At 46.1% G+C, this 24,528-nt stretch overlaps 1 protein-coding gene across 1 annotated transcript in view; it reads left to right on the forward strand.

Annotated features, from left to right (window-relative positions):
* Positions 1–458: 458 nt before the first annotated feature.
* LOC147432039 (uncharacterized) overlaps positions 459–24,528 on the forward strand; it is a 93,026-nt gene continuing 68,956 nt past the window's right edge. Inside the window, exon 1 of the mRNA XM_086491846.1 lies at positions 459–604. The gene's annotated coding sequence lies outside the window, so the exon portion shown is untranslated. The remainder of the gene's footprint in view (positions 605–24,528) is intronic.

A 24,528-nucleotide genomic window follows, 5' to 3' on the forward strand; every position in this document is an offset into this window, starting at 1 on the left:
CCTTGGTCGTGAGATTAAATTTCTTGAAAGACGAAAAAGTTTGTAGCTTTTCATGAGAGGATTGATTGTCTATCAATACAAGATGCTAAAACTAGAATTTGGATATGTTACGTAGGCTTTGGAGATGAATTTTTTCATTATTTTAAACATAATTGCCCTTTTTGCAAGGTAATTTGTGACAAATTACATGCTAGCACTCAAAAACGGATCTAAATTGTAAAAAAGGAATATAGATTATAAAATCTTGAACAATCCAACCAAAATAGATGCAAGGGTATTTCGGTAATTTTGAAATTTGAGGGGTAGTTTGGGTATTTCCACAAATTAGAGGGTATTTCGGTAATTTTTGTTTTTTTAAAATTGAGGGGTATTTTGGGAATTTCCACAAATTAGAGGGGTATTTTGGTAATTTTACGAACAAAAAAAAGAGAAACCAAATCATTGGAAAATTCCCAAAACATACTTGCCGAGAGTATGTCGGCGGCATTGGAATGCCTTCGACAGTGCCAACAATCTCACAAACGGCGTTCCATTACTGTGGCGTTGTGTTCAGGTTACACAGCAAGCAGCTGCTACGGCGCGCGCTAGAGCGGAGAGCTTGCAGGTTCTCTCTCTCTCTCTCTCTCTCTCACTCACACACACACACACACACACACACACACACACACACACACACACACACACACACACAAGTGTCGTCCGAGCTGCAAGAGACCGATCACACACTTCCCGGGCTTATGTGTCCAAGTGTGGTGATATGTCTTCTGCTCAACGTGCCAAGAGAAGCTCCTCTGTCTCCTGGAATGTAATGATTTGAACAAATAGCATCTTTTCATATATATTGACCTGTGTGAGCATTATGAAAGCCTCCTTTGTGATCAAGTCGGACTAAAAGGGAAAGTACACGAGGCAGTGGGTTTTGGGAGTACTGGGTTATGTTCTCCAGGGCAATGAATGAAAATGGTTGCCTCATGGAACGCATCGCTTAGTGACCAACATCTTCTAGAATGTTTTTTGAACCGATGCAGTGTGAGGGTGATGTAGAGGCTGATCTGTATTCTGATGTGTGTGATTTAAACGCGCTCATTTATAAGGGAGAGTGAATGCACATGAATATTTTTGATTCTTGCTAAGTAGTCTATCCTCACAAGAAACAAGGAAACATGTGTTAGTGCTTCCCAAGGGTCCATGCAGCACAAATGACATGACACAAGCCAAACACGCACATAGAACAAAATAAGGAATAGACATCCGATCCACCTCCCAGCCTTAGAGCTGACCTGGCTCACCCTCAAGCGTGAGAGCCTTTAGCTAGTCTGGCCTAGTGCCTCACCTCAAGCAAAATGCTTAGGCGCTGATCGTGATGTCTAGGATGTAACACGCACACTCTCTCATGTAGTTGCAACCATACTCATATGGTTTGTTGAACTATAGCGGTATGGAAATTGTTTTCATACTTGAATGGAAAATGAGATTATACTTGGCCTAAGTTGGCAGGCAAATGCTAATGAGGTTGATGTGGACATTAATGATGATTGAAATTCATAGTAATTTCGAGACTAAAGTAAGATGTGAAAAGTTTTATATTTCTGTGGTGCTATGAGTGCTTACCATGTATAACGGTCGTGTTTTTCCAAATAAATTTATGGTCACGCATGTTTTTTTTTTCCCGAGAAAAAGATCCTTCTATTAGTTAATGAAAACTGCCCATAGGGCTACAACCACCTCTGCAAGAGAGGGCTACAACAAGCATGATGGGGAGACTCTCCCAATGAAAAAACAACATATATACAATGAGGCTAAATCAAGAGATCGGAGGAGGGAAGAGCCACACAGGTGGACAGTAGTGCCATCTGAGCACCCCCTGGACTATGGTGTAAAAAGGCCCAGGGTGCCAGAGTCGAAGGAAAGCCTCGCGGCGCTCCCGCATGCGATCGGAGCTGCCCTGTAGTCCCTCAAGCTGTCCTCTGAGAGTATGGATTAGCTCTAGCCAAAAGTCACGAAGAGTCTCTGCTGGTGGCACAGGGCGAGCCTCAAAGATGCGGAAACAGCGGGCCCGCCAGATGAACCAAAGTGTCAGGCCATTGATGAGCTCCCAACACTCCTCTCTCTCACTGCACCACTCTTGTGGAGTAAGCTCTGTAGCAGGCTGGAGTGTAGGTCGCCCCCCCTGCATCACTATCATCCTGCTGGTGGAAGATAGCTCAAACTGAAGTGTCGGGCCCGTGAGGGTGGACCAAGCCGCTGCCCCCCAAGCGTACTGTCGAGCCGTGGAGAGAGCAGGCATCAGCCAAAGAACTCGTAGCCACACCTACTCGTAGCCACACCTGCTGGGCTGAGGGACAGTCCCAAAGATAGTGACGCTGACTCTCCACCAAATGGTCACAAGCTGCACATGTGGCCGAGAGACCACTATGCACTAGCCAGCTCCCTACTGCTGTGGCTCTATGTGTGACCAGCCACTGAAACAAGGTGACTCGCCTCAGTTGTCTGGAGTCCCACAACCTCTCCCAAAAGTTTGCCAAGAACTCGACTGTGAGACCCTCCTCTTGCCAATGACGTGCTGCAGCGGGGAGGGCCTCTCTCTATGCTGCTAGTATATGGCGTCCCAGTCGAACAGCGTACTGAAAGAACAGGACTCCAGGGTGGTCTACAGAAGAGAAGCGGTCCCTCCATAGCCACTCACCAGGATCCCACTGTACTCGTGCCAACGGACAACACTCCCAAGCCCATAGCCTCCAGTGTCCTGTCTCAAGAACTGTTGGGTCAGGGTCTCTGACGCAGGTCCGCCCACAGATGCCCACTACTCGGATCCTCTAAAAACAGCACTCTGCTACCTGCGGGGCCTCTACTGCAACTCGTTGTAGTCGTCCCCCACCCTGAAGCTCGAAGAACAGGGCTGAGACAGACTCTGAGCAGGCCCTGACTGAAATGAGAACCTCCAGTCGTGTGAAGGCTCCCATCCACCGGGGTGCTACTGGCTCGAGAGGCGTGAGCCACTCAGCTGGAACTAACTCTGAGATGTCCTGACACATGCTCTGCACCCCTTTCATGCCGTGTAGCTGGAAACCCTACACCTCCTCTGACAAACCTGTGAACTCTAGCCAGTCACCTAGAGAGCGCTCTGGACCTGCTGCCATGGGACCCCAAGAAACATGAGGCCGACTACAAACCAAGTGGCTTCTCTGAGTGCTAACCATGGGGTTTCAGACGAGGGGCTATCGTAGGCGCTCCTCCGTGCACGTCGATAACCGGCCCGTACAACGTAGAGGGCGGTACTATTTCAATTACCTGTTAACTTTACACAGAGCACTGAGAAGGGAAGAGAACACAGTTGCGTCCAGCGACTAGAATGTCACTGCGCACACGAGACCGACACCCTGTAGGCCCCAAAGACTTGCGCCCCTTTCGGTATTTCTTTATTCAAATTAAGGTAGACGATCCGACCACTTAGCACAAGCTTTCACAAAGCTGTCCAAACCTGGCGAGGGCTGAAAACGCAGGTTTTCGACCAGATTTCGACAGCATAACGGCGCAAAAACCCCTGTAGGTCAAAAACACCTGTCTAGGACGGATTCCCTCGATATCTGGAAGCTTTCTGGTGAGCTGTCACAGAAATTCAGCGGGCTGTAATTCTCTGTTTTTCACTGCCGGGAGCCCAAAAGCCTGTACACGCATCCCAAGGCTCTCACGAGGCTCCCCGGATGTTCCCTTGCAGTTTAGGTGCGAAACCCTAAACCTGCAGAAAAACACAGCAGGCTGTAATTCCTTGTTTCGGATCGTTTTTAGCGGAGCGAACACGCCTACGCGTGTCCCAAGGGCTCCCGCTCGCAATGGGACAGTTCCCCTGTGAATTGGACGAGTTTTCACGCGAGAAAACTCTCCAAACTCGCAATCTTTCGTGATGGAACTGTGCGTACCAGTGGGGGATTAGCAATTAGCTAATCCGGTTCCTGTTCAAAAGGCTCTTGCCTTGGCAAACGCGCATAAACCCCCAGAACTGTACATAGGTCAAATGAGAAGCCCACTAGTGGGGCATAACATACTATACGTAGGGGAGAAAGAGGGCAGTATATAGCGTGTGGGACATCACTCCCGTCACCATACTGTGCATAGAGGGCAAGGTAAGCATTCCATAGCTTCTGTACCTGCTACAATCCACCTAAGGCTGAAAATGGCGCCCCCTTTGTTGATATGCAGCTCGTTTTTGCCTCCCAGAGTGGCAGAATCGCTCACACGTTGACATGCGCCCAGTTTCCGAGTTTGGGCTTTCCCTGCTAAAAATATCTCAACTGGTGCGTCAGTTGACTTGGCAGCATAGCAATAAAATGTTCCCCTTGTTAGTCCGGAGCTAATGACGCGAACACATTTTCCGGTCAAAAATAGCAGTTCCCTAAATTTTAGGAGATGCTTCCATGGTGTCCCTATCGGTCTCCTGACCATCATTGAAGACTACCATTTGACCACCATCTACAATGTGGGTTAATTTACTGGCCCCTTTCAACTTATAAAGTTGTAGTGACTTGACGAGTGGCCCAAATTCCAATTTGGCGCACACGAGCTTCCATACTCATCAGAATTTAGTGCTAATTGGCCGGGGCAGTCCCTGTCTGACCGACCTAGATCCCCGATGTGAGAAACCCATTTGGCTGCAGCCGTTTCACACTGGCCATGCAATGTCCACTTGCACCTTTTCAAGGGTTCCGGGACAAACAAGTAAAAATAAAATAAATATATCTAATACTTATTTACGGAAGGCAACAGGAAAAATACACCTCCTGGTGACACACCCCACCCTTGAAATACTGCAAGCGACCTCGCTTGCATGCCAATAATACATGCGGATATCTCCTGATATCACATATATTCTATGATGGGAATCCAAGATATACATGCTTCCGGAAATGTAGCGTTGGACAATTAAACAATCCCACCAACCTGGCTACGACACATATATCAAGCATAGAAGTGTTCTAGTGTACTCGAGCACAAACTTCTCTAGCTAAATTTTGTATGGAAAGAGTAGATACAATTGCTTAACTACTCTCTTGAGCATCATGAACCATGCTCTTGCCTTGCTCCAAAAAGGTTGCATCAAGTCACTGTGGGTTCCATTTGAAAGGCTTGAAGATACAATTGCAATAGCTGAGGTGAATCAAGCAATTCAGACTCTTCCATCCATTTGGAATCTAACGATGGATAGTTTTTGAACTTCACCAAATAGCGTCTTGCAACTTTTCCTCTACCCTTTCTTTCTTTATGTGCCAATATCTGTTCAGGAACAAGGATTTCATCCAATTCTTCCACTTCGGGTTGTTCCTCATCAAGCATATTCTCTGGCACATCACCAACAAAGGGCCTTAGAAGGTTGACATGAAAAGCATTATGTATTTTCCAGCCTTCTGGTAGCTTTAACCTGTAAGCTACATCGCTGATCTTTTCTGAAAGGCTGACATGAAAAGCATTATGTATTTTCCAGCCTTCTGGTAGCTTTAACCTGTAAGCTACATCGCTGATCTTTTCTGAAAGGCCATTCTGCATTAAAACTACACCAAGACTATGGCCACACGCATCACATTGAACCACAAAAGGTTTAGAAAGATCTGGCAAAATAATTACCGGATCTGAAGTCAGCTTCTCTTTCGAGTGTTTGAACTCTAAAATTTCCTTGGCTGTCCACTTGAAAGTAACTCCTTTTCCTTGCAGTGCATGGAGTGGAGAAGCAATCTCAGCAAAATTTCGGATGAACCTCCTGTAATAGGAACATAAGCCTAGAAAGCTTCGAATGTCATGTACGGACTTCAAGTCTGGCCATGACCTAATTGCTTCCACTTTAGCGGGATCCATGCGTACCCCATCCTTTGAAACAATGTGCCCAAGGAAGTGAATTTCTTGCAAAAAGAACTCACTTTTCTTCGCATTGATGAGTAACCTATTCTTGCGTAGCTCATTGAAAAGTGCGGTCAAGTGATCCCTATGCTCCTCTTCACACTTTGAGTAGACAATCATGTCATCAAAGAAGGTACCCACGAAGTTTCTATGTGGTCTAAAAATTCTGTCCATCATTCTATTAAATGTGGCAGGAGCATTTGTGAGACCAAATGGCATGACAAGAAACTCATAGAGACCAAATGTTGTCCTGAACGCAGTCTTATGGACATCTTCTGGTCTATTGCGTATCTGATGATACCCGCTCTTTAGGTCTATTCTTGTAAACAATGACGCTCCCTCAAGCCGATCAAGAATGTCATCTATCCTCGGTATGGGGAACCTGTTCTTGATAGTATTCTTATTCAAGGCGCGATAGTCAATGCACATGCGCCATGAACCATCCTTCTTCTGCACTAAGAGTACAGGCGAACAAAAAGGGGATGAACTGGGCTGAATCAGCCCCTTCTCTAAAAGCTCGTTGACCTGACCCATAATCTCTTTCTGCTGGGCTGCACTAACCCTGTATGGTGGTCTATTCGGTGGACTAGAACCTGGCACAAGATCTATAGTATGATCCTCAGGTCTCTCAGGAGGTAACTCCCCTGGCAAAGAGACCGAAAAACAATCACTGAAACCACTCAAAAAAGTTGACCTGTCTTTATCTAAGGTAGACAAATTAGATACAACTTGAGGTACTTCTTTTGCAAAGATCAAGTACGCAGAAAGATGATTCTTTATTACAGATGAAATAGCAGAAGCAGAAACAACTGGAACAGACTTGCCTTTAAGCTTTACATCAAGGACATGAGTCTTTCCTCTATGTACAAGGGTAATCTTTTTGTTGTAAGTATCCACCATAGCATGCAACCTGTAACACCATGGGATACCCAATAACACATCACAGCCCTCAAGCGGCATAATATGAAATTCTTCCGCATCCACATAGCTCTGAATGTGCAGACGAAGCTTTCCCAGAATGGGAGTAACAGGCTCTGAATGTCCTGGGCATGCCAAACCTGCTTCGCCTGTCATACCCATCTCCTCTGCACGAATGCCCAACTTTGATGCCAATTCTGGTGATATGAAATTTGCACGGGCTCTTGGATCAAAGAAAGCCAGCACTGTCTGGTCTCTAACTTTGCCCCAAGCTCTGCACAGCTCCGTGGCATCTGTGTTTGGCTGATCTCCAACCAAATCTGGAACAAGTCCTGCACTCTACTTTGGCTTCTTCCCTTTATGGTCTGACTTGTCATCCTTATCCTGTGACTTCTTCTGTGGGCACTCATTTGCAAAGTGTCCTTCCTGTTCACAAATGTAGCATTTCTTGGCCTCCCTAAGAGCTTTCCTTTCTTGAAAAGTTTTGCCAGAAAAATGCCTTTTTTGTCCTTGTCCTCGTTCCGAAGAAGATTTAGACTGCTTCTTGGACGTATCAGCTTCTTGAGTGGAGGGCTTCTTTGCAGGAGACTCAGAAGGCTTTGCTGCAACATTGCCCTTGGCTGAAAACTGTTTGCCCTGGGCCCCTTTCTTGTGGCTATTAAATCCATCGGAATCTCCCTTCGACAGATTGTTGGCCACTCTTGCATCCTCTATCAATTGAAACATATTCATGACAGTAGTCTTTGTGCAGTAGTCCCTGATTTTCTTGGGCAATCCGCAACAGTACTTCTCAATTTGTTCTGACAAAGGCACAAACCTGTAAGAGGTGACTGGCAACAGTGTGGCCCAAAACCGTTTATTGTACTCTTCGAGATCCGCACACTGTTTAGCATTCAACTCGTGCCATTCCGTCATTACATCCACTTCAAAAGTGTTTGTCAACCATGCAGGCGCAAAAAGTTGTTTGAATTGGACCCACGTTGTTGGGGCTTGACCTTGGTTCAACAATGTGGTCCACCATTGGAGCGCATTCCCTTTCAAGAAAGTGTCAGCCTTGCGTATCTTTGAAGATTCCGTGAAGTTTCCTCCAGCATAAGGTGCATCGAACTGCTGTATGAAGGTCAAAGCCTTCAATTGGTCCTCAGTTCCTTTGAAAGTTTCAAACTTCACTCCCTGCCCACCTTCCTTGTAATCCTTAGGCTGACTCAAAGGAGCCACATTATCATAAACAGGTGCCTGTAGTAGTGGTGCTCCATGAGTGTTCATTCCAGCACTCGCATCAACTGTTTTCCCTGTCATATCTACATTTTGTACGTATGGCTGCGAAAAACCAGCCATACCAAATTGTGTTCCAGGCACTCGAAACTGGCCATAGGCACCCTGAAAACCTGGTTGGACACCCATATCCGAGTACATAGGGTTACCCATTCCTGTTTGCATTGTCCCGAACACATTCCCTGGCATATAACTTGTGGAAGGTCCAGCCATAGCTTGAAACACCGAACCACCTCCAAAATAACCAGGATAAGTATTAGGTAATGGAAGGTTTTGACGCATAGCCTGTTCATTGCTCCCTTGACTATTCACAAACGGTTCCTGTCCAGCTAAAGCAAGTTGCTTTAGATCATTGGACACCGCTAGTTGCTCAACCACATGGGCTTTCCCTCGAGCATCATGAGTCCTCTGCGCATTGGAAATCTCCTTTTCCTGCAACGGCTCAGTCATGCCCTGTGTAGGAGACTGAAAACCCTGTGTCGGAGCCTGTAAGAATTCCTGTATCCTTGGGTTGTTAGCCAACTGCTGAAACGTGTCCATGCAACAACGCAGTTGAGTTCTAAACAACCTGTCCTCTTCTTGAAGAGTTGAAGGAATTTTCTCTGTGCCATGTGAGGAAGATCCCTCTTCAGGTACTTGGTCTCTCTTCTCTGCCATATCGACAAGCTCTGTGTTGCTTTCACCCACAACAATCCACGCTGCACTTTTTGAAGAAAAAGTGACTATCCCGTCGATGGAACCATATAACCGGCCCGTACAACGTAGAGGGCGGTACTATTTCAATTACCTGTTAACTTTACACAGAGCACTGAGAAGGGAAGAGAACACAGTTGCGTCCAGCGACTAGAATGTCACTGCGCACACGAGACCGACACCCTGTAGGCCCCAAAGACTGGCGCCCCTTTCGGTATTTCTTTATTCAAATTAAGGTAGACGATCCGACCACTTAGCACAAGCTTTCAAAAAGCTGTCCAAACCTGGCGAGGGCTGAAAACGCAGATTTTCGACCGGATTTCGACAGCATAACGGCGCAAAAACCCCTGTAGGTCAAAAACACCTGTCTAGGACGGATTCCCTCGATATCTGGAAGCTTTCTGGTGAGCTGTCACAGAAATTCAGCGGGCTGTAATTCTTTGTTTTTCACTGCCGGGAGCCCAAAAGCCTGTACACGCATCCCAAGGCTCTCACGAGGCTCCCCCGATGTTCCCTTGCAGTTTAGGTGCGAAACTCTAAACGTGCAGAAAAACATAGCAGGCTGTAATTCCCTGTTTCGGATCGTTTTTAGCGGAGCGAACACGCCTACGCGTGTCCCAAGGGCTCCCGCACGCAATGGGACAGTTCCCCTGTGAATTGGAGGAGTTTTCACGCGAGAAAACTCTCCAAACTCGCAATCTTTCGTGATGGAACTGTGTGTACCAGTGGGGGATTAGCAATTAGCTAATCCGGTTCCTGTTCAGAAGGCTCTTGCCTTGGCAAACGCGCATAAACCCCGAGAACTGTACACAGGTCAAATGAGAAGCCCACTAGTGGGGCATAACATACTGTACGTAGGGGAGAAAGAGAGCAGTATGTAGCGTGCGGGGCATCACTCCCGTCACCATACTGTGCATAGAGGGCAAGGTAAGCATTCCATAGCTTCTGTACTTGCTACAATCCACCTGAGGCTGAAAATGGCGTCCCCTTTGTTGATATGCAGCTCGTTTTTGCCTCCCAGAGTGGCAAAATCGCTCACAGGCTGACACGTCGCCCAGTTTCCGAGTTTGGGCTTTCCCTGCTAAAAATATCTCAACTGGTGCGTTAGTTGACTTGGCAGCATAGCAATAAAATGTTCCCCTTGTCATTCCAGAGCTAATGACGCGAATACATTTTCTGGTCAAAAATAGCAGTTCCCTAAATTTTAGGAGATGCTTCCATGGTGTCCCTATCGGTCTCCTGACCATCATTGAAGACTACCATTTGACCACCATCTACAATGTGGGTTAATTTACTGGCCCCTTTCAACTTATAAAGTTGTAGTGACTTGACGAGTGGCCCAAATTCCAATTTGGCGCACACGAGCTTCCATACTCATCAGAATTCAGTGCTAACTGGCCGGGGCAGTCCCCGTGTGACCGACCTAGATCCCCGATGTGAGAAACCCATTTGGCTGCAGCCGTTTCACACTGGCCATGCAATGTCCACTTGCACCTTTTCAAGGGTTCCGGGACAAACAAGTAAAAATAAAATAAATATATCTAATACTTATTTACGGAAGGCAACAGGAAAAATACACCTCCTGGTGACACGTCGGCTGTCTCTGCTCTAGGCCACGCCGTAAGAGCTCCCACGATCGAAGTAAACTCACAGCGAAGCGGTCCTCCAGTCTCCTGCTCAAACCAACTCGGCGCAACTCTGTAAAGATCCATCTGGTCGAAGGTTGCCAAGGGCCTTCTGACTGAGGCACCCTGGCACGAAGCCTCTGCAGCAAGAACTCCTTCCAGGGCTCCTCTCCTGGAAGAAGTCCTCTGACTACGAACTTCCCAAGAAGGGCTCTGCTCTGCTGTGCTGGATCAATGATCCCAAGCCCTCCCCGAGAACAAGGAAGTGTGATGACCGACCAAGCCACCTTGGCTCGGGCAATTTGAGTGTCACGACCTGACCAAAGGAAGTTCCTGATCAGCCTCTCTACCTGGCTGATACAAGAACTCGAGAAGATCCAGCAAGAAGTGATGTACAACATAGTCGCCAACAACACCTGGTTGGCAACTACTACTCTACGAGCCAGCGAAAGTCATGCTGAGCTCCAATGTAACAGCTTTCTCCTGATGGACAGAAGAAGAGGAGCAATCTGCTACTCGGGGGACAAGTCCAAACCAACCTGACAACCCAAGTACTGAACTGCTGTCCCTGGGGGAATCCACTTGAAATCCTCTCCTGGCATCCAATCTGGCACAGGAGCACTGCCAACCGAGAAAGCCACTGTCTTTCTCCAGTTGATCAGTGCGCCCGATGCACAACAGAAGGTCTCCAAAGCCTGCTCACATCTGTGTAGATTGGCCTCCTGGCCCTCTAAGTACAAGACTGAGTCATCGGCAAACTCAGTGTCCAGTAGCTCATCTCCCCGAATAGGGAGTGCTAAGCCCCTCAGACCAACCTGCTCTGACACCAAAAATCTGCTCATCGCCTCTGCATAGAACAGAAAGAGAAAGGGGGCAAGAGGACAACCCTGTCTGACCGAGCGTGTGAGCATGAAGCGCTCACCTCTACCTCCCGCCAAAAGCACCTGACTGTGAGCTTGTCTGTACAAAGCTGACACCCCTCTGATCCAAGCATCTGAGAAGCCCATCCTGCGTAGAGTGCCCTCTAGAAAGTCCCAGTCAACTCTGTCGTACGCCTTCTCAAAATCGAGAAGAAGAATCACAAGGTCCTCCCCACGGAGCCGTGCCAGGGCAGAAGCCTCCCAGTAAGTGAAGATGTTGTCAAGGATACTGCGTTCCTTGACAAAACCTGTTTGAGTCCCATGTATAAGGCTCTCCAAGAGTGGCTAAATCCTCAAACTCAGAGCCTTGGCAAGAATTTTGTAGGCTGAATTGAGGATGGTGATGGGGCGCCACTGTCGAATCTCATCCAAGGAGCCACCCTCCTTTGGAATGAGGTAAATCGGGCCCTCACTCATGCTATCCGGCATCACTCCTGTGTGCAAAATGTACTGAAAGGCACTACAAAGATCTGGGCCAAGCAGGTCCCAGTACTCCAAGAAAAAGCTGGAGTCAGTCCATCCTCACCTGGACAGCTACCACGAGGGAGGGCCCTAAGAGCTGTGTGTAGCTCCTCAAGATGAAGTGGCATCTCTAGCCTCTGGTGAAACCGGCCTGTTCAATCCAAAAAGGGCGGTAGACTTTACTTCAAACCTTGATTTAGCTTTCACCCATTATTAGTCGTCTATTTTACCTGTACTTTCTAGACACAACAAAGGGGAGAGGGATACAGGTTGCTAGATTGCACCTGTATGAGTAGACGAACACCAGATTGGCCCCTAACTTAGGCGCCCTTTCAATATTTCTTTATTGTTCAAAAGAGGGAATAAACGTTGAGGTTCCCTACAAGCTGCCCCGCACAAACTCGGCTGAATTTCCTCTGTTCCAGCCCGATTTCGGCAGCATAACTGTACTAGAACCCTTCACGGCCAGTATTCCCACGCATTAAATGACTTTCCCGATGCATACGGGCACTTTGCAAAACCTGGCGAGAATCTGCAGCACGCTGAATTCTCTGTTTTCAGCCCTGAAAATGCGTCAGATCACCTGTACAGCGGTCCCCTTGCGTCCCCGAACCTCCTGGGGGTATTAGGGTCCGTTTAGGGCCAAAACCCTAAACCTGCAAAAATACACAGCAGGCTGAAATTTACTGCTTTGGGCTCCGTTTCGCGTGCCGGTCGCATCTGTAGCAAGTCCTCGAGCTCCCGCACTTGTAGGGCTACTTGCCCTTTGAATCGGACGAGATTTCTGGCGTGAAACCTCTCCGAATTCACCTGTACCTGCGGGGGGATTAGCCGCTAGCTAATCCAGTACCTGTGCAAGAGGCTCTTGCCTCGGCAATCGTGCATGAACCCACACAACTGTACATTGGTCAAATGAAGAGCCCACTAGAGGGGCATAACATACTGCCAAAGGGGAGAGAGAGGGCAGTGCGTAGCGTGCAGGGCATCACTCCTGGCACCGCACTGTGCATAAGAGGGAAAGCAAGCACTCCATAGCTCTTAACCTGTGACAAAACTGAAAATGAGGCTCTCCCACTCCTAAATTCAGCGCCACTTCTTGTTGCATGAGGCAAGTGCACCAGAATGTGCCACTTGGCACATTTACAAGCATTTTTCCATTTCGGGGTTGCCGCCTAAAAATATCCTAACCGGTTGCCCAGTTGACTTCACGGCAGAGTAAGAAAATGTTCCCCTTGTCATTCCGGAGGTAATGACGTCAACACATTTTCAAGTCCCAAAATAGCAGTTCCCTAAATTTTAGGAGATGCTGCCATTGTATCTTTCTAGGTCATCCGACCCTCTTTGTACACTGCGGCCACATCCAGAACTAAAATGTAGCCTCTGTAGCAAAGGATTCCACTTTGGCTAGTCAACGACCCCACTTGGCTAACCATAGTCCTTGTCCAACCTTAGTGCTCTTTTGCCCTCAGGCCTGGACTCCCTCTGGACAGTTCCACACTAGCTATGCAATGCAGGGCAGTTAGATTTCCCGAGGGGTGTTTCCAAAAAGTGAAAGTAAATAGATAATAAGAAAGAAATCAACAAAAAGGATAGATAGTAGTCACACTCTGGTGACATACCCCCCTCTTGAAATCTCAAACGTCCTCGTTTGCATCTATGTCGTACAAGCTCCTAGTCAACATTGATGTATTCAACACCTGTCGACACATGTACGACACATACATGCTCATTGTCAACCCTGGTGTATTCAACACCTTGTTGACTCATGTATTGCCTGCGTGTGAACCCTGTCCCAATGACATAGTGGTAGCTTCGCACTGTGCCATTGCTTTGAGTCACTAACTTTCCAATGACAAAATGGTAGCTGCACATTTTGCCACTGTCCTATAGTACACGTTGGATCCCGTAACACTTTCGAGCATACCCAAACCGACAGTTTAAGAATGCAGTTACACATGTACTCTTTAATAGAAGCAATTACTGTATCCTTGACAAATTGACAAGAAATACTCACTTCTATAGCACTAACCAAACTTTTGGACACTCCATAAGAGCAATTGCCAAACTGACAATCTGTACAGCTCTAACATTCATGTAACAGGTATTTCATTTGAGCTCACTTTAAATACCATGTACATCATTTGTTTCAGAAGCCATTGTCACACTGACAATCCATTTAGCTTTGAAACTCAAGGGGTCAAGGTAGGTTGCAAATCGAAGGCTTCAAGGTAAAGTGATAACATAGTTGGTGACTTTGCAAGTTCACCTTCTTCCATCCACTTAGCATCCATTGGTGGATAGTTTCTGAGCTTTACCAAGTAACGCCTAGCAACCTTGCCTTTCACTTTCCTTTCTTTGTGTGTCAAAATCTGTTCAGGGACCAAGATCTCGTCAAGTTCCTCGACTTCCGGCTGATCTTCAGCTGGCATATCTTCTGGCACATCACCCACATAGGGTCTGAGAAGACTCACATGAAATGCATTGTGAATCTTCCAACTGTCAGGCAATTTCAGCCTATATGCAACATCACTGATTATGTCGCACACTTGAAAAGGCCCATAGTAACGCATGCTGAGCTTTGGAAACAGTCTTTCCTTGCCCTTCATCTTCTTTAACCTTGCCTTTTCAAAGCGTAAAAGCACCCAATCACCAAGTGAATATACCACTTCACGACGGTGACGATCAACTGCTTTCTTTTGCTTTGCCTGAGTCCTTTCTAAGGCCACTTTGACCTTCTTGTACATTTCATCCATGTCCTGAACATACTTATCTGCTTCAAATATCTTGTCCTTTGTATGCAGTATAGGAGGAACTTTCTTGCCACCTTCAACTATCTCAAAGGGTGCCTTGCCAGTTGATGAATGCATTGTATTATTGTATGCATACTCCTCCAATGGCAAATACTGCTCCCACTTTCCTTTATGCTCTGACACATAGCACTTCAGCAGATCTAGGACAGTAGAATTTGCCTCTTCTGACTGCCCATCTGTTTGAGGATGAAATGACGAAGAGAATTTGAGCGTGGTGCCCATATTCTCAAACAATTCTCTCCAGAACAAACTTGTCATGCGTGGATCACGGTCGCTAACAATCGACTGTGGCATGCCATGATACTTGAAAATATTGCTCATAAACAAGCGTGCCATCTGATCTGGCTTTATCTTCTTCCTGACAAGAATAAAATGAGCCTGTTTGCTGAATCTGCAAATAATGGTCCAAATACCATCGTTTCCTGTCTGCGTTCTCGGAAGATCAAAGATAAAATCCATAGCAATACTTTCCCATGGTTTATCTGGAATAGGTAGTGGTTGCAATAACCCTGGTGCCTTTTGCCTGTCAAACTTGACCTTTTGGCATATTAGGCATTCTCGCACAAAGGCATCCACATCCCTTCTCAATGTAGGCCAATAGAAGAATGTCTCAACCGCTTTAACTGTAGCATCGATACCACGATGCCCTGCATACGGTGGGACATCACTCTCTTCCATAACTTTGCGTCGCAATGGCTTTGTGACACACAATCTGCCATGCATCATGATGAACCCGTCTTTAAGAAGATAGTGTTCATGACGTTGTCCATCCATTAGTTGCTCGAAGACCCTTGCAAAATCTTCATCATTTGCATACTGTTCTCTCATATCATCAAGTTCATGATGATAAGGAATCGACACAGCTGAAATTTGTGGCTTCCTTGACAAGGCATCAGCCACAACGTTCTTCTTGCCTTCCACATGCACAATCTGAAAATGGAACATGGACAAGATATTTGCCCATCGCATATGCTTCTCAGATAACTTTGTTTGTGTCAAGAAGTATCGCAAGGTCTGATGATCCGTCTGGACAACGAAATCTGCACCTAGCAGGTAGTGTTTCCAACTTAAGAGCGCATGAATCACAGCGAGTAACTCTTTCTCATAGACCTGCATGGTCATCTCTGGCCCTTGCAAAATTCTGCTCTCATAGGCTACTACCCTGCCATCTTGCATTAGCACTGCACCAATGCTACTACCGCAGGCGTCACACTGGACCACAAATGACTTCCTAAGATCTGGCAACACAATGACTGGATCTGAAGTCATCTTTTCCTTTAAGAGATTAAAAGCTGAAATCTCTTTCTGTGTCCATCTAAAGGTGACTGCCTTCTTTTGAAGAGCATGTAAAGGTGAAGCAATCTCAGCGAAATTTCGGATAAACCTTCTGTAATAGGAGCATAGTCCCAAAAAGCTTCGGACATCATGCACCGTCTTCAAATTTGGCCATGACTTGATCGCTTCAACTTTTGCAGGATCCATTCTGACACCATCCTTTGAGACAATGTGTCCCAGAAAGTGAATCTCTTCCAGAAAAAACTCACTTTTCTTTGCATTGATGAGCAACCTATGACTGCGTAGCTCTTTGAACACAATGGCCAAGTGATGCCTATGCTCCTTTTCATTCTTTGAGTAGACTATCATGTCATCAAAGAATGTACCAACAAACTGCTGGTGTGGACGGAAAATTCTGTCCATCATCCTATTGAACGTAGCAGGAGCATTTGTGAGACCAAAGGGCATCACTAAAAATTCGTAAAGGCCAAACGTCGTTCTAAAAGCAGTCTTGCGCACATCCTCTGATCTAATGCGGATCTGATGGTACCCACTCTTTAGATCTATCCTGCTAAACATAGCTGCTCCTTCTAATTTGTCCATAATATCATCAATTCTAGGTATAGGAAACCTATTCTTGATGGTATTCTTGTTCAGTGCACGGTAGTCGATGCACATACGCCATGAGCCATCCTTTTTCTGCACCAACAACACTGGAGAACAGAATGGAGATGAACTGGGCTGAATCAGCCCCTTTTCTAACAGCTCCTGTACTTGGCCCATTATCTCTTTCTGCTGAGCCGCACTAACCCTGTACGAAGGCTTATTTAGTGGGCTACTGCCTGGCACCAAATCTATCGCATGGTCCTCGGGTCTCTCTGGCGGTAATTGAGACGGTAATGAATCGGAAAAACAGTCACTGTACTGTTGTAAAAACATTGACCTTTCTTTATCTAGCACAGATAAATTTGATTCATCACAATCTGACACTTCACGTGCAAAAACCAAGTACGCAGAAAGATGCTTTTTCATTACAGAAGTAATAGCAGAAGCTGATACAGTAGGAATAGACTCCCCTTTAAGCTTTACATCCAGAATATGAGTCTTTCCCCTGCGTTGTACAGTGATCTTTTTGTTGTAGGCATCCATGATTCCCTGTACACAAAACAACCAAGGAATACCTAACAACACATCACATCCGTCCAGTGGCATGATGTAAAATTCTTCAGCATCTACATAGGACTGGATATGTAGACGCAACTTTCCAATGATGGGTGTCACAGCCTCTGTATGGCCAGGACATGCCAAACCTGCCTCTGTTGTATACCCCATCTCTTCAGGTCTGATTCCCAACTTTGAAGCCAATTCTGGGGAAATAAAGTTGGCTTTGGCACCTGGATCAAAGCAGATAAGCACTGTTTGATCCCTGACCTTTCCCCATGCTCTGCAAAGCTCACTTGCATCTGAATTTGGCTTGTCGCCCACCATATCTGGCACTAGACCAGCCATGGGCTTCTTTCCTTTCTTGTTTTCCTTGTCATCAAAATCAACTGGCCTTTTCTTTGTAGGACAATTGTAAGCAATGTGGCCAGGCTGCTCACATATAAAGCATTTGTTCTCTGTCCTCAGGACCTTCTTTTGCTCTTCTGACTTGCGAGGAAAACGTCTTTTCCATTTCTTGGCTGGTCTTTTTTCTGATTCAGCCGTAGCTTTGTCTTTTCCTGCGTTGGCTGACTCCTGAGTCACTCTAGGAGCCTCATTGGGAACGTGCTTCTTGGCTGAATTTTTGTTGCCTGATCCTGCCTTGACGCCAGTGTTAAATTCACAATCTTCTCCCTTGAGCAAACCATTGCCAGTGTTTGCTACCTCGATGAGCTGTGTCAAAGTAGTGACTTTTGTCTTCGTGCAGTATTTTCTCAATCCTTTGGGTAGGCCACAACAGTATTTTTCAATCTGTTCTATCAATGGCACAAACCTATAGGAAGTTACTGGAAGTAGAGCTTTCCAAAACTTCCTATTGTAATCATCCAGATTTCTGCAAGTGGCAGCATTAAGCTGGTGCCATTCTGTCATGACATCTGCTTCAAAGTCATCAGATAACCATGCTGCTGCAAAAATCTGCTTGAAGTAAATCCATGTGGACGGAGCTTGCCCTTGAAGCAATAAAGTTGTCCACCATTGTCCCGCATTCCCTGTCAAGAAAGTGGCTGCCTTGCGGACCTTTGAAGCCTCTGTAAAGTTCCCCCCTGCATAGGCCTTGTCAAACTGCTGGAGGAATGAAAGAGCCTTCTTCCTGTCATCAAACCCTGTAAAGGTCGTGAAAGACACACCTTTGCCACCTTCTTTGTACGGAGTTGGCCTCTCCAGTGGTGTTAAATTGTCATATGGAAGTGACTGAAACATGGGAACACTATTAGGGTTCATTTGTGTTCCTTGGCCGCTATTAACTTGACTTGGAAATGCCATATTTGGCTGCTGATTTGTAATTCCAGCCATACCAAAATTTGCCTGTGGCATCCCAAATTGGCCCTGAGTGCTCTGAAACCCTGGTTGCATACCCATGACACTGTACATGGGGTTAGGCATCATCGTTTGAGCACCCCCAAACACTGTTCCTGGCGTGTAAAACTGATTTCTAGGTGCATGACCAGCCATGCTCTGGAATACGGATCCACCTCCAAAATAGCCAAGGTGTACTGAAGGTGGTGGGAAGACCTGTTGCATAGCCTGTAGGTTGCTTCCCTGCCCATTAGAACCAGCTATAGGCTGCTGAAAGGTGGCGGGCTGAACTGGTACAGCTTGAAAGACTGGCATCTCAGCCACCTGTTCTTGCACCTTAGGCATAGGTTGTGGAGACTGCATGTTCTCCGTCAAGTGTACAGGTGTTTCCATTGACTGTGCGGTATGAATCACCTGTGCTCGAGCCTTAACAGGCTTTTGAATATGATCCAGTGACCCAACTTGCTGAGACGGAACAGGAGGTTGCAAAAAGGCTAAAAACCTCGGATTCTGCATCACTTGTGTGAACATAGCCACAGCAGTAGCCAACTGGGTCCTGAATATATCGTCATCTGTCTGTGGTGGTCTTGAGGACTCACCCACTTCATGTGTCTGTTGACCCTGTGAAGAGGAAACCTCTTCAGTCACATCATCTGGTCTGTTAGCCATAATTGTAATTCCCTGTGTCTGGTCTATGATCCCCTGTGTCTTCAAGCCCAAAACTGACCAAGGCTCACTTCTATGGGAAAAAGTGATTTAGTCCCATCGATGGAACCATGAAACCGGCCTGTTCAATCCAAAAAGGGCGGTAGACTTTACTTCAAACCTTGATTTAGCTTTCACCCATTATTAGTCGTCTATTTTACTTGTACTTTCAAGACACAACAAAGGGGAGAGGGATATAGGCTGCTAGATTGCACCTGTATGAGTAGACGAACACCAGATTGGCCCCTAACTTAGGCGCCCCTTTCGGTATTTCTTTATTGTTCAAAAGAGGGAATAAACGCTGAGGTTCCCTACAAGCTGCCCCGCACAAACTCGGCTGAATTTCCTCTGTTCCAGCCCGATTTTGGCAGCATAACTGTACTAGAACCCTTCACGGTCAGTATTCCCACGCATTAAATGACTTTCCCGACGCATACGGGCACTTTGCAAAACCTGGCGAGAATCTGCAGCACGCTGAATTCTCTGTTTTCAGCCCTGAAAATGCACCAGATCACCTGTATAGCGGTCCCCTTGCGTCCCCGAACCTCCTGGGGGTATTAGGGTCCGTTTAGGGCCAAAACCCTAAACCTGCAAAAATACACCGCAGGCTGTAATTTACTGCTTTGGGCTCCGTTTCGCGTGCCGGTCGCATCCGTAGCAAGTCCTCGAGCTCCCGCACCTGTAGGGCTACTTGCCCTTTGAATCGGACGAGATTTCTGGCGTGAAACCTCTCCGAATTCACCTGTACCTGCGGGGGGATTAGCCGCTAGCTAATCCAGTACCTGTGCAAGAGGCTCTTGCCTCGGCAATCGCGCATGAACCCACACAACTGTACATTGGTCAAATGAAGAGCCCACTAGAGGGGCATAACATACTGCCAAAAGGGGGGAGAGAAGGCAGTGCGTAGCGTGCAGGGCATCACTCCTGGCACCGCACTGTGCATAAGAGAGAAAGCAAGCACTCCATAGCTCTTAACCTGTGACAAAACTGAAAATGAGGCTCTCCTCTAAATTCAGCGCCACTTCTTGTTGCATGAGGCAAGTGCACCAGAATGTGCCACTTGGCACATTTACAAGCATTTTTCCATTTCGGGGTTGCCGCCTAAAAATATCCTAACCGGTTGCCCAGTTGACTTCACGGCAGAGTAAGAAAATGTTCCCCTTGTCATTCCGGAGGTAATGACGTCAACACATTTTCAAGTCCCAAAATAGCAGTTCCCTAAATTTTAGGAGATGCTGCCTGTCACAAAGTGATGACGTGGCGGACAGCAAAAACCCTAATTTCTGCCAGAAACCCTAAAATTCCTGCAAACCCTAATTTTTGCCAAAAACCCTAAATTCCGGAAATCGCGGAGGGGAAAGCTAGGCGTGCGCAGGTGGAGCAGCATTAGCGAGCTCGCGTGGTGTCATCTTAGTCTCGCACCTTTTTTCAGGGTTGGTCACGCATGTTTCAAGTTTAAGGGTTGAAACCTACTCCGATATATATATATGTATATGTATAGATATATATTATACATATACATATCTATATCTATACATATTTGATCAAAGTTAAATCTTTGAGGAACTCATAAACTGCGTATTGCTTTTATGCACGAGATATGCATGTGTCTAACCAAGACAATCATTCTCGAGTATTTATGAGAGTAGAAACAAGTCGGAACATTGTTCTATTAGATGAACTGGTTTGCTAAACCATTCGGAAGGTCAACTATTGATCTAGTATACGGTAGTTCTCCAACACATTACTTGCTATTGCGGGTAGGACATTATGAAGGAACCATTCCGAGTTTTCAAGAAAAGAAAAGCTTTTATCAAGCTGGAGTACCCTATGAGCCTACACTCCTTACCCGGTAAGGGAAGATATGTTAGTGCTTCTTGCACAAGTGAATGAACACTCTCTTTATGAGGGAAGGAGCAAGAGATGGCTATGGCCTGTGCTCGAGGATCCAAGGATTGAAATCCTAGTTTATTTGATGAGCGGGTTTTTCTCTAAGATCGAGCCAAGGGATCGTCAAGTTGAGTGTCTTCGCTCTAAAGATCTTACGAAGGGAAGGTAATTTCCCAGGTTCACTGATCTCTAACACAGCTTAAGAATTATGTATACTTTTGGGTACATGGATAACACACGAAGATGCAGACCTATGCCAAGGTGGGTCATCTACCAGTCGAATTTTTTTTCCACTGAACGGAATGAGATGCACCAACTTCCTTTTCAGAAACTGGACGAGAGTTTATTATACTCTCTTGAGCGCCTTTTTGCGCTCAAGGATATTCCGATACGAGAATCTCTATTTGAGATGTGTTCGGTAGAAGGAATTTGAGTTTCTCTACGGAAAAGAGGTTTTCTGATGGTCGTTGATCATTGAGTACGCTATGTGCTTTTACCATTACAGTAGCGACCTTTGGTTGCGGTATATGTTTCTCCATGAGCAAGTCAAGTAGCATTTACACGCTGCTGGAATAAATTCGAACTATTATGTTCGTAAGAATATAATTCGCCAACCATTTTAAAATGGTAAGAATTACCTTAACCACATATGGGAGAACATCATTGAGATTTGCAGCGGGTTCGCCCTGAAGTCCTAGATCCTTGCTAAGTGAAAAATTCTTGATGATTTTTGTAAGAAATCAACGCAAGCGTAAAGAAAACATTGCGGTGGTAATAACCCGCTGGAGGAAAAAACGCGGAAAGACGTGCGACAATGCACAAGGGATCTTCGGATCAGAACAATTGGCCTGCCCAAAGCAAAGGTCCGGAATAAGAACCTACTTTGGTAAGATGGCACACTTTGTCTGCCACAGGAAGATTCGCATGAGCTTAATGCTTTCGACATCCCCTATGCGGGAGGACACAAGAGGTTTAATACCCTCTGGACTAACAACGCAGGATTATGCGCAAGGACAAATACCTAGATTGATTTCTAGGAGGATTATTCTTCTCGGGATTGAGAAGACGGAATCAAGTTAACAGATTCTCGGAAAGACGTGAATGATGAGTTCTTATGTGGCTGGTTAGTTTGATGAATGGTGAAGGATATCCTCGAGGTACTAGAGAAACGACATGAACCGGTAAGGTAAGTATTGAATTATTGAATTTTTGTTTAATTTAATTTTTAAGTCCTCTTTTGAGAAAGGACTAGCTCAACTCACCATTGAGCAAGATTTGGAATTTTTCCGGTCTCTCCTGGGCAGTTCAATTGGACCTCTACAGTTGAGGACAATTGTTTATAAGTGAGAGGGATGTTGCTAAATTGGCTTTATCTGACAGAAAAATAATTCTAAATGAATTATTGGATTTATAAGTGAGAGGGTTTTCTCGCTTGGTTACACCAAGGAAAAATAATTCTAAATGAATTATTGGAATTTTAAGTGAGAGGGTTTTCCTCACTTGAGACATCCGAGTACAGAGTATTCCTAGTACATCGTTCAAAGTAATGACGGGAGCACTGAGAACGGGAATATTTGTAAGGCCACTAGGAATGGGTACTTCTGATGTGTCACATCGGATGGGTGACAGGGAGCTTCCGGCGAAGTATCCGACCATCTGGGAACGGACATTTCTGATGCGTCATAGGATGGGTGACATAGAGGATCGCGAAGGAGATTGTATCGTAAGTTCGGTAGGAAGTGACTAGGTGATGGGTATTCCTTATGCGTCAGAAGGTGGGTGACGGGTGCATCGGAAAAGGGATATCCATAGTCGAGAGGAAATTCTTAACTGTGTTAGAATTGTGCACAAGGAAAAGCAAGCACTTGAATGAAGATGGGTTCAGAGGAAACTTTGAGAAAAAACAGATGCTTTTTGAGAAAGCGGGATTGCTTTTCGGGAAAGCAGATGCTTTCCCGCGAGGAAGTCGAGGAAGTCTATGTCTGCATTGCAACTGTGCATGTGATTGCATCCAGGGACGCCTGGGAAGTGCTGTGAAAGCATTGTTTTTAACTTATAAGAGTTTTTGGGCAGATTTTTACTATTTTAAAAATACGCTGGCCGCCCACTTATCAAGTGGGCAGCCATCTGATAAATAAGGCGACAGATCAGCCAGTGTTTTCTCTCTCTCTTTTTCTGGCAGAACAGCGCAAAGAAGGGGGGGGAAAAAAAAACCGGCCCCGATCTCTATGCGAGCGAGCAGCTATTTGCGCCCGTGGCCAGGAGCTATAAAAGCATCACATGCCCTCACTCAGAGAGGAGGATCAGTTTTTGCAAGAAGGAGATGTTGCTGCAGAGTCCACCCGCAAAGAAGACGTTTGCCGGTGATGCCCATGACTGTCCCAAGTGTACCTGATGTCGCCAAGACCTAGTGCGCGAGTTCCCTCGCTAAGAAGTGCCTACGGAGCGTGTGTCCATCGCGACAAGTTGCTGTTTTTCTCTGTTTTCAGCCCATAAATGTTTTTCTCTGTTTTCAGCCCATAAATGTTTTAAACGGGGCTGATTTACGATAAGGAACCCGAGAACACACCTCTTTCGTGTGTAGGATTGAAAGAGAGGATTTTCTATGTAGAGATCTCTTTCGGGGAATTGCGTTTCGAGAACTGAGCTGCATTTCGAGCGTCGAGATTGTGAAGGTAACGATTTTCATGTTAAGATCTCTGAGTATTTGATTGTAGGTGTACTTCCTCTTCGTGAGGGAGTAGGAGCAGACGAAGGCACGAGCCTCTGCAGGACAAAAGCGCTCTGAGGAACTAGAGCCAGATCAGCCCAAGGGTTTCGTACCCGAGTTTGGGAAGTAGATCCACGGATCTGAGAGTGGTAGACTCGCAAGATGTGATCCGGAAGTTGAAATTCCCAAGGGAAGGACTTCATGTCCGGGAAAGCAGTTATTTTGCAGGAAGAGGTCTCTGGGAACAGAGTCGGAAAAGAGTTGCAGGGATGCCATGCCCTGAGTGTGGAAGGTGAGATCCAGATGCGAGAACCTTGATTCTCAAGGAATTGGAATAAGGAACGGAAGTTCCTTGGAATAGGGTTTTGCCCTAGGAATCGGAAGCTGAGGCTTCCAGGAACCATCAAGTCTTATTCTAGAATGAACGTGGTAATACGTTCGGTTCAAGTGCTTGTATAGACTTCTCCTCAGTAATAAAGATACTATTACGGGGGGGGACCAACCCATCTTTTGGTCCCCAATACTGTGTCGATCTTCTCACTCTCTATCTCTCTCCCTTTATCCATTTCTCTCTATATACTCTGGCTTCGGTATTAAGTGATAAATTCTATTTATCCGAATGTATTTTATATTGTTATGCGCTCCCGTTTGTGACACACACACACACACACACACACACACACACACACAAAGAGCGCCAAAAACATTGGCAATATTGACCAACGAATTGATTCAATGACAAGGGTGGGCAATCCCCCCCCCGCAACACACACACACACACACACACACACACACACACACAAGAAAAAAAGAAAAAGGAAAAGAAGAAAAAGAAAAAGAAAACACACATAAAGGGG

This window comes from Adiantum capillus-veneris, chromosome 20 (genome assembly GCF_014529385.1).
Source record: "Adiantum capillus-veneris isolate H3 chromosome 20, ASM1452938v2, whole genome shotgun sequence".
Lineage (NCBI taxonomy): Eukaryota > Viridiplantae > Streptophyta > Polypodiopsida > Polypodiales > Pteridaceae > Adiantum > Adiantum capillus-veneris.